Source organism: Prionailurus bengalensis, chromosome A1 (assembly GCF_016509475.1).
Source record: "Prionailurus bengalensis isolate Pbe53 chromosome A1, Fcat_Pben_1.1_paternal_pri, whole genome shotgun sequence".
NCBI lineage: Eukaryota > Metazoa > Chordata > Mammalia > Carnivora > Felidae > Prionailurus > Prionailurus bengalensis.
Genome location: NC_057343.1, coordinates 57094105 through 57103438, shown reverse-complemented (window position 1 = coordinate 57103438; position 9334 = coordinate 57094105). Strand labels below are relative to the sequence as shown.

Below are 9334 nucleotides of genomic sequence, written 5' to 3'. Positions count from 1 at the left end.
ATTTATATATAATATTACATAAAATCTTGAGAAATTAAACCACAACTTTTCGAAATCATGTTAGAAAAGTATATCTAACACATATTTTAAAAGTGGGAGGTGCTGGGAGCCCAGTGGTATCTGGGGTCTTTCCTTGGAGAAGGTGAAGCGGCCCACGAATGCATTTTTGTTGTTGTTGTTTTGTTTTTTAGAAACTGTTTAGTTTCCGTCAACCTTATTTCCTTTTTGTTTGCTCTGTAGAAAAGCAGCTTAAGACCATTCAGTGGTTGTTCCTACCCATTCAGTGGCCTGAGCAGTGGGAGCTGCAAACCAGTCTTCAGTGCCAGGCTGAGCACTCCAGTTTCAGTAGGAAACTGCTGAATAGGCACAGAGGGCACCTGAAAGCCTTCACACCAATCTGGGACTTCATGTTGAATAGCGGTGAACTCAGGAGCTGGAGCCGTCCATTCACCCTGAAATTCCTCCTTGGTCACATCCTTTTCAGCAGCATCCTGCTCTTCCTTTTCAATCTCTTCAGGATCTCTGTAGAATTAGAGGTCAGCCATGACGTCCCATGGGTGTTTACGAAAAATGGTGCCACACATGCATAGAATTTCCAGGGGGCCAGCATCCACCACTTCAGACCCACCCAGTGAGCTCTCTTGTTGTTGCAAGGGATGGCAATGTCCACATGGCACAGAGGAGAGTCCGTGTTACACAGAGCGAAGGTAGGCAGGTTAACATAAGATGCCTTTTGGTGCCTTTTGGTGGCTCGGTAGGCTAAGTGTCCAACTCTTGATTTCAGCTCAGCTGATGATCTCATGGTTTGAGTTTAAGCCCCACATTGGGCTCTGTGCTGACAATATGGAGCCTGCTTGGGATTCTCTCTCTCCCTCTCTCTCTCTGTCTGCCCCTCCCCTGCTCATTCTCTCCTTCTCCCTCTCTCCCTCTCTCAAAATAAATAAATAAACTTTAAAAAAATTAAAAAAAATAAAAGTATGGCATAGTTTATTTATTTACTATTTAGTTTTCATGAGTCAGGCTTTGCTTCATGATAATGAATTGTATGTGGTTTGTGCTCTAGGGAAAGGTCAATGGGACAAACGTAAGTGACACATCAAGAATATGTAATAAAATCTCAAAATGTAGATTATGTTATGGATAAAATTAAATGCCCCAAAAGAGTTTAAAGTAACAGATGGTCAACAAGAAAAAAATGGAATTCAGATAATTATTTATGTTATTTACTAGGAGATAGAATTTTAATCTAAACCTGCATATAAGGTACACAAATATGGCTGACAAATACAAGATTTTCTAAAGTTCATGGGACATATAATGGAAAATTTTTATATGCAAAAAAGATAGTGACTAATAATAATGTTACATGCATGAAGTCATTCTGAGATCATGTTCTAAAATGTAAGAACTTATAAATAAGAAAATCTGAGAAAAAAACAAAAACACACACACACACAAAATCTATATCTATATCTATATCTATATCTATATCTATATCTATATCTATTAATCAGATATTGCATCTGAAGGTGATTTTCTAATTTAATAGAAATCCTCAATCAGTTTGAGCACATGACAATGAAATTCTCTCATATGATACATATATGGTATATACACTTCAAACATTTAAAGTAACTATATTTTAAATCTCTGAGACAATAATATCAATAATCTCAAAAAAGATGAATGTGTATTAATTATTTATTGCTGCATAACAACCATACCCAAATTTTGTAGATCTAAAAATGAACTTTAATTCATTTTATTATTATAAAATAATAAATAAATATTATATTTATTATTAATTTTGCTATTAATAAACCTACTAGCCCAATATGCTAACCTAATGGTTTTAGTTGTTCTTCTGGCTTCTGCTGTGCTCACTCATGCCTTAGGGTTAAGATGGCAAGAATACTGCAGCCTGGCTGATCTACAATAGCATCCAGGTGTGGAAGTTGGCTGGCTGTCAGACAGATGGCCTTGTTCTCATGGCATGGTAAATATCCTAGGGAGCAATATAAAATACACAAGGCCTTTAAGGCCTAGACTTATATGACTCATTGATATTCTATCACTTCTGACTCATCATATTGGTCAAAGCAAACCATAAGTTTAGCCCAGATTCATCTGCAGAGCAAAACAGATACCACTTAATGTAAATATGAATTCAAATGGCATGGGTCATGAGATACAGGGAGAAGCCAACTTATCATGCTCTGCCCCATGGTCCCCAAAATTTACCTCAAGAATATCTAAGGACACATCCAATCATGGCATCGAGTTAAAAATCCAAAATCTTATGATCTACATTAGTACAGATGGAATTGTTTAGATGCATCATTTCTTGACCTGGGGACCTATGATTTAAGAAGACAATTGATCTGTCACCCAATACACCCAAGATACAGTGATGAAACAGAGACAGGATAACCACAACAGATATTCATTCATCATGGGAGAGAATGAGGGTTACAAAGCAGTCACTATGGATTTTTATGGAGCAATTCTGAAATACATCTGAACATATATTGCCAGGTGAGTCTATCCCAACAGTGAGAGTGTTACATGAATAGACCTCCTTTCTGCCTCCTGGATGTGTCTCTCCAGTGCACTGACTTAAGTACTCTTGATTTTTCTTTGTGGGATATTCTTTTTTGTTTTTTCAAAAATAATTTGAAGACAACCCCATTCATGTTTGCAGTTCTCTAATTCTTAGGTATCAAAATCAAGCTAATTGAAGATATTAGTTGGTATTAAAATAAGTAGAAATGGGGGCGCCTGGGTGGCGCAGTCGGTTAAGCGTCCGACTTCAGCCAGGTCACGATCTCGCGGTCCGTGAGTTCGAGCCCTGCGTCAGGCTCTGGGCTGATGGCTCAGAGCCTGGAGCCTGTTTCCGATTCTGTGTCTCCCTCTCTCTCTGCCCCTCCCCCATTCATGCTCTGTCTCTCTCTGTCCCAAAAATAAATAAACGTTGAAAAAAAAAATAAGTAGAAATGTATCATCTATAGGAATCTGTAACCAAAGTAACCAGAGTGGCCTGTACCTGGATTAAGTACTTAAAAAAATGTTTAGTGTTAACCCTTAACAATGGCATGTAAAATTTATGTAAACTCAATAAAAAATAAATTTAAATGGTCTTATGTTGCCAGAATGTATGGGTTATAGACAAAATGATATGGCACTGAGATGAATGACTCTCTTTTGAGATAGTGACACTCTATCCTGGGAGATCTGGAGCACCACATACTCAAAACCACAATGATGCTTTTAATTTATAGTTTCATCACTTCAAGTTTCAAATAGAAGCATATCAGCACACAAGAATGAAAGTTGATTTAGTATTGTTGCAGATCCTTTGGGATACTCTTTGTTCATTGCCCTCATTAGTTACTTTTGAAAAAAAATTGCCTATGGTAAAAGACAGCTTTCTCAAGTTGATTTCTATTCTTGGAAAATCAGGGAGTAAGAAACCTTTTTATATTCTAAAAATTTCCAGTCCCTTGTAGCCCTACTGGAGGCTGGGCTCTTCACCAACAAAACTCATTTAATAAGTTTGTGAGCTTCCTGTGTTTCTGATTATAGTAAATTCCATTTGATAAAAGCCAAACCCAGATAGAGCAAGCCCAAGAATTCTGAGTTCCCTTCTCTCAAACTGGATTAAATGTGTGACATGTAATGACTATAATGTAGCTCTAATTATCTGAAGTTTAAGTGTAAATATTCAGTTATAATGATCTGATTTGAGAAATTATTTTTTTCAGAATAAGTCACCTATTAAAAAACTAGAAATACTAAAAATTAAAAAGATAAAACAAAAGAGTGAATAAAACTTTCTTGAAAACATTGAAGACAAAAGGACTTGTGTTGCAAGAGGCTAGAAAAAAGAAAATTCAAGCACGTGGGCTTTTTATTTAGTACTACTTTCACCTCAAGGCATCTGCAAACTGTAAAGTGGTAGCTGGGAGACTAAAAAGCAGAGATTTTGAAAAGCTCTTGCGGCTAAGGCAAAACCTTCACTTCAGTGGATACCAAAAAAGAGTTCGAGAAAGCACCCTGGACTTTTCAGTTGAGACAAGTTAGGAGTAAGACTGAATTGAAAATTTAACAACCATCCTAAAGCCTGAAACCTAGATTAAGTCATTTATATCGTGATTGATTTTAAGTGTTTGTTCCTCCTTCGCTCCTTAGCAGACACAAAAAAGTACTTCTTGGGTGTAGAAAATAGTATCCTGTGCTCTAAATGTTTCTGTATAAGTAAGCAATCACATCTAGCATTGAATCAGGAAAAAAAAAATACACAAATGCACAACAACTGACTAAAAAAAAAAAAAGAGAACAATAGAAACAGATGAAAAGTATTCAGACATTCTGATCAGATATTAGCGTATTCAAATAAGAACTTTGAATAACTATATTTAATATGTTTCGCAAATTAAATGACAATGTAGGGAATTATAAAAGATAACTGAAAACTTTGAAAGAATCAAGAATTGATAAAAGTGAAAAAAAATATTAAGACTTCAATTGATGGGGCTATCAATCAGTTACATGGCCACCTTCACCACTGCATAAAGGATGATGAAAGAAATAAGACACAACTGGTGACATATAAGAAAATGAAGACATTCTCTACACTCTGACATTCCTCATAAGTAGACTACCCTTTAGCTTACTGAAATGCATTGCATCATCCTTTGGTTAAAGCAGGATGCTAGAAATCCATCAGCAAGATACAGATGGTGCTTGCCACCTCCACCACAAAAAAATTACATTTCAATACTATGTAACCTGTGTATTTCCTCCCTAATTTAACAAACTTTATCTGTAAACTCATGCGATTAGTATCTAGAATTAACATTAACAAAGTGAGAATGGTGTGTATGGATTTTAAAACATAAGCTACAGAGATTTAGATGTGTTTTACTTTGAATTCTGCAATGTACCATTAAAATGATTTAAAAATATACCCATGGAATTCTAAATCAGAAGTTCGTGTTTGTAATCTCGTTTTACAGCTTAAAATATTGATAAATCACATACTTACATACTGTATATAAGATATTAGAAATTGTTTTATAGAGGGAATATAGTCATACCTATTTTATATTAAGTAGGGATTCATAATAAATGCAAAAATGCATGACTAATATCAACCCATCTCAGTGAATGATTTATTAATATTCTCATTATAATGGCAAATTAAATGTGGATGATGTAGCACACAGCAATTCATTCTGAAAGAATGAACAAATCAATATTGATGGAACAGAGGGATCAGAGCAGTGACTATTTGGAGATAAGCCTAAAATGAACAGAGGAAGCTGTTTACGAATAGTCCAGAATGTCATACTAAAGAGTAATTTTATTTGACTAACTCCTGTGTATCCTTTTTAAAAAAAAATTTTAATGTTTATTTATTTTTTTTGAGAGAAAGAGCATGAGTGGGGGAGGAGCAGAGAGAGAGGGAGACACAGAATCCGAAGCAGGCTCCAGGCTCTGAGCTGTTAGCACAGAGCCCAACCTGAGGCTCAAACCCATGAACCGTGAGATCATGACCTGAGCCGAAGTCGGACACTCAACCGACTGAGCCACCCAGGCGCCCCTTTCTATTGCAATTTTGACATCACTATTTCCAGGAAATAATTATCTGACTACCTCTAGCCCCAGATATGACTTCTAAAACTTGGATTCTAACAGCTAACTCAAAATTAAGCTAACTCAAAATTTCATTTGCATTTTTTTCCATATCACCAGCCCTATTTATCATGGTTCAAACCTATAAGACACTATTTTTATATCCACCTGTTTATTCCTGTTTCTTACTAACAACCCAAAGTCACTGCTATTACCACCTTCATTTATTCTCTAGATTCAGTGTATCCCAGGTCTAGTCTATTAATTTTTTAAATGTTTTTATTTATTTTTGAGAGAGAGAGAGAGAGGGAGAGAGGGAGGGAGGGAGAGAACAAGTGGGGGAGGGGCAAAGAGAGACGGAGACAGAATCCGAAGCAGGTTCCAGGCTCTGAGCTGTCAGCACAGAGCTAGACACAGGGCTCAAGCCCACAAACTGCGAGTTGGTAACCTGAGCCAAAGGCAAATGCTTAACCTACTGAGCCACCCAGGCACTTCTCCCAGGTCTAGTCTATTAATTTTCTGCTTTCTGAAATATATTTACTTGTTTCTATTTTTATTTGCTCCCCCAAACTCCATGATTTTTCACATTTTATCTTAATACACTCCATTCTCCTCTCCCTGCATATACTATCGACTTCTCTGCATACCCAGCATGACCTACTTAAGTACACATCCAAATGTGTTACTCCCATTTTGACATGCTTTGGTGAATTCCCATGCACTTAAAATTCTCATCATGGCCTAAAACACTATTTATGATGAGGCTCCTGATGATGTCTCCAATCTTATTTTTTACATAATTTTTTCTTTGTTTTCCACCTACCCTGATAGTCCCCAGATCAACTCCCATACATCACATTCTTCAGATAATTTAGGATTTAAGTTAACAACCTAGTTTATATCTTTATGTATTTTTCCCCATATGTCTGTCAATTTCTTCTCTCTTCCTCTGTTTCTTTGTCTCTGCCTGTCTCTAAACATATACATATGAGATATATATATATATATATATATATATATATATATATATACACACACACACATACATATATATACACACATGCGTGTGTGTATATATACATATATTATTCTTCACATGAAAGTGCGTGAGCCATATGTGTCTATTATACTCTGATAACTGTCTTTTTTTCATAAATTATGCCAAGAGCTTACTGAGCTCACTTGGCATAAAAATGTATCCTCCTTTTAGTTCTTGAAAAACTACATTTTAAAAATAATTACTTATTTTTAAAGATTTCTAGAAAGTAAAAATAGCTAATCTATAAATAAATAAGAATCTCACTTATAGTAGATATTTTTTTCCAATTACACTGGATTGTAAAAACACTAGGAATTATGAGGAAATATTAATTTAATACTTTATTATATTAATTTAGTAGAATTTAATAGCATGGTACAATATCAACTAAAATTGAGGGCAAAAATAAAATATACTTCTACATATGCAAGGATTCAGATATTGTTCTTTATTCATATTTTCTTATGAACTTTATTAAGAGCCAGAATGAAAATAAAAACCATGCAAAGGTCAGGGTAAACTGCTCCTCTCAAGAAAAGAGAACCAAAGACAATGACCTAAATCATATAGTCTAATTGAAAGGTAAGAGTTGAGAGTTATGCACCAAACTTAGGAATGTATATATTCAAATTTCAGAGAAAGCCATTGGGACACACAAAGGTTTACTTCCAGAATATGAATACATTGGTACCTAAAATGGAATTGTTAAAGCCTGCAGAAGTCCCAGAAGACATTCCCTTCTGTAAAGCATTAAGAAATAGCTAAGTGAAGGGATTGCTCACATCTTGGATAAGTTCTGTGGTTATTCTCAACTTCTAGCCAGGTATAACTATATGAGATATTGCCATTGAAGTGGGCTCCCCGATTTCACTGGGGATTATGGGATCCTGGGTTAGCAGAGACCAAGTGCCATTGTTAACTGTCAACAACATGGTGAGAACATCCACATGAAAGGAGCAGGAAGTACCCATCTCAGAATGTCTTGGTCGATATATATCTTATGTAACGGTAAATTGATTAAAGTGTCCAAAGATTAATCAGTGTAATGAGAGAGCCTTATGTTGCTAGCCAAAAAACTTGACAATATTTCTCATAAAGAAGAGTCATGAACTCTTGTCCAGTTTACAGATACAAGACAAGTTACAAATCTAGAGCCTCTTGATCTAAGGAGTGCCCATGAAAGATTATGCACATTAGGCATTTGCATATTATTAATCCGATTTAAGTCTTTGTCACCCACACCTCAAGCTAGTACCTAAGGTGATACAGTAACTCTGTGGTCAGATTCCCCCGATGCTCCAAAGGGGGTGAACTGGTGTCAGCAAGCCTCCTTTCTGTGGAAAACTTCCTTTAGGAACCCCCTTGGGCATCTTTGTGGCAAGTTACAAGGTATGATTCACCACATAGATGCTTCCTTTTCCTTAGATTAGTATGTTATTGTCTACTAGCTGGACTTTAACAGTACAGTAGACTCATTTTATTTTCCATATAGTAAACATTCTTGTAATGAAAAGCTTAGTGATGATCGAACAATATAACTAAAATGTAGCAAGTACATGGTATACACTGATGTCTGAGTACATCAAGCTGGCTCAGTTTCACATAGCATTGAACTGGCAAAAATATACTGGTTGATAGAGAGGCAAATTAAGCACACACATACATGAACTTTAAAATACTTTTCTCGGGGCACCTGGGTGGCTCAGTCGGTTGAGTGTCTGACTCTTGATTTCGGCCTAGATCATGATCTCAGGATTGTGAGATCAAGCCCCACATAGGGCTCTGCACAGAGCTTGGAGCCTGCCTGAGATTCTCTCTCTCACCCTCTGCCCCTCTACACTGCTCATGCTCTCTCTCTGTCTAAAATAAAATAAAATAAAATAAAATGCTTTTCTCAACAATTGATTTTATGAGAGCTATGATACCACATTATAAGGAGCACGGGAGTGGGGAATAAAATTACTCAGGCCTTAGAGAAGTCAATAATTTCATTATTTGGCTCATTTTTCCCCATACATAAAGTTTCTGAATAAATAGGTTAAGTGTAATCTTTTTATCTATATAATCATGACTATTTTATTTCTGCATATAACCCCCGATTCTATTGTGTATCTACAGATATGCATTGTATTAGCTGATATCTTCTACCTATAAAAAGTACAGCTACATGATACTCAGCTACACCACTGAGCAGAATAATAGCAAACAAATGACAAATTTTATATTAAATTAATATTAAAATAGTAATAAGAAATTAATATTAGTTTAATATTAAATTCTCCATGAATATATATATATTTATATATATTTATATATATTTATATGAGCATAAATATATATATATATATTTACAGATACAAGACAAGTTACAAATCTAGAGCCTCTTGATCTATATATATATATTTATGCTCTTTTTTCATGTAAATGGATATGGAGTATTTTAAATAAAATTTAAGGAAAAGCCAGAAACTACTGAAACTAGCTCAAAAAAAAAAAATAGAAGACTGATTAGACACATAACAAGTAGAGATTGAAACAGCAATCAAAAAATATCCCACAAAGAAAAGCCCACACCAGATGGCTTTACTGTTGAATTCTCCCTAATGTTTCAAGAAGAATTGCAACAATCTTTCACAAATGTTTTCCAAAACATATTAAAGA

At 35.3% G+C, this 9334-nt stretch overlaps 1 pseudogene; it reads right to left on the bottom strand.

Annotated features, from left to right (window-relative positions):
* Nucleotides 1-249: 249 nt before the first annotated feature.
* LOC122478745 overlaps nucleotides 250-9334 on the bottom strand; it is an 84700-nt pseudogene continuing 75615 nt past the window's right edge.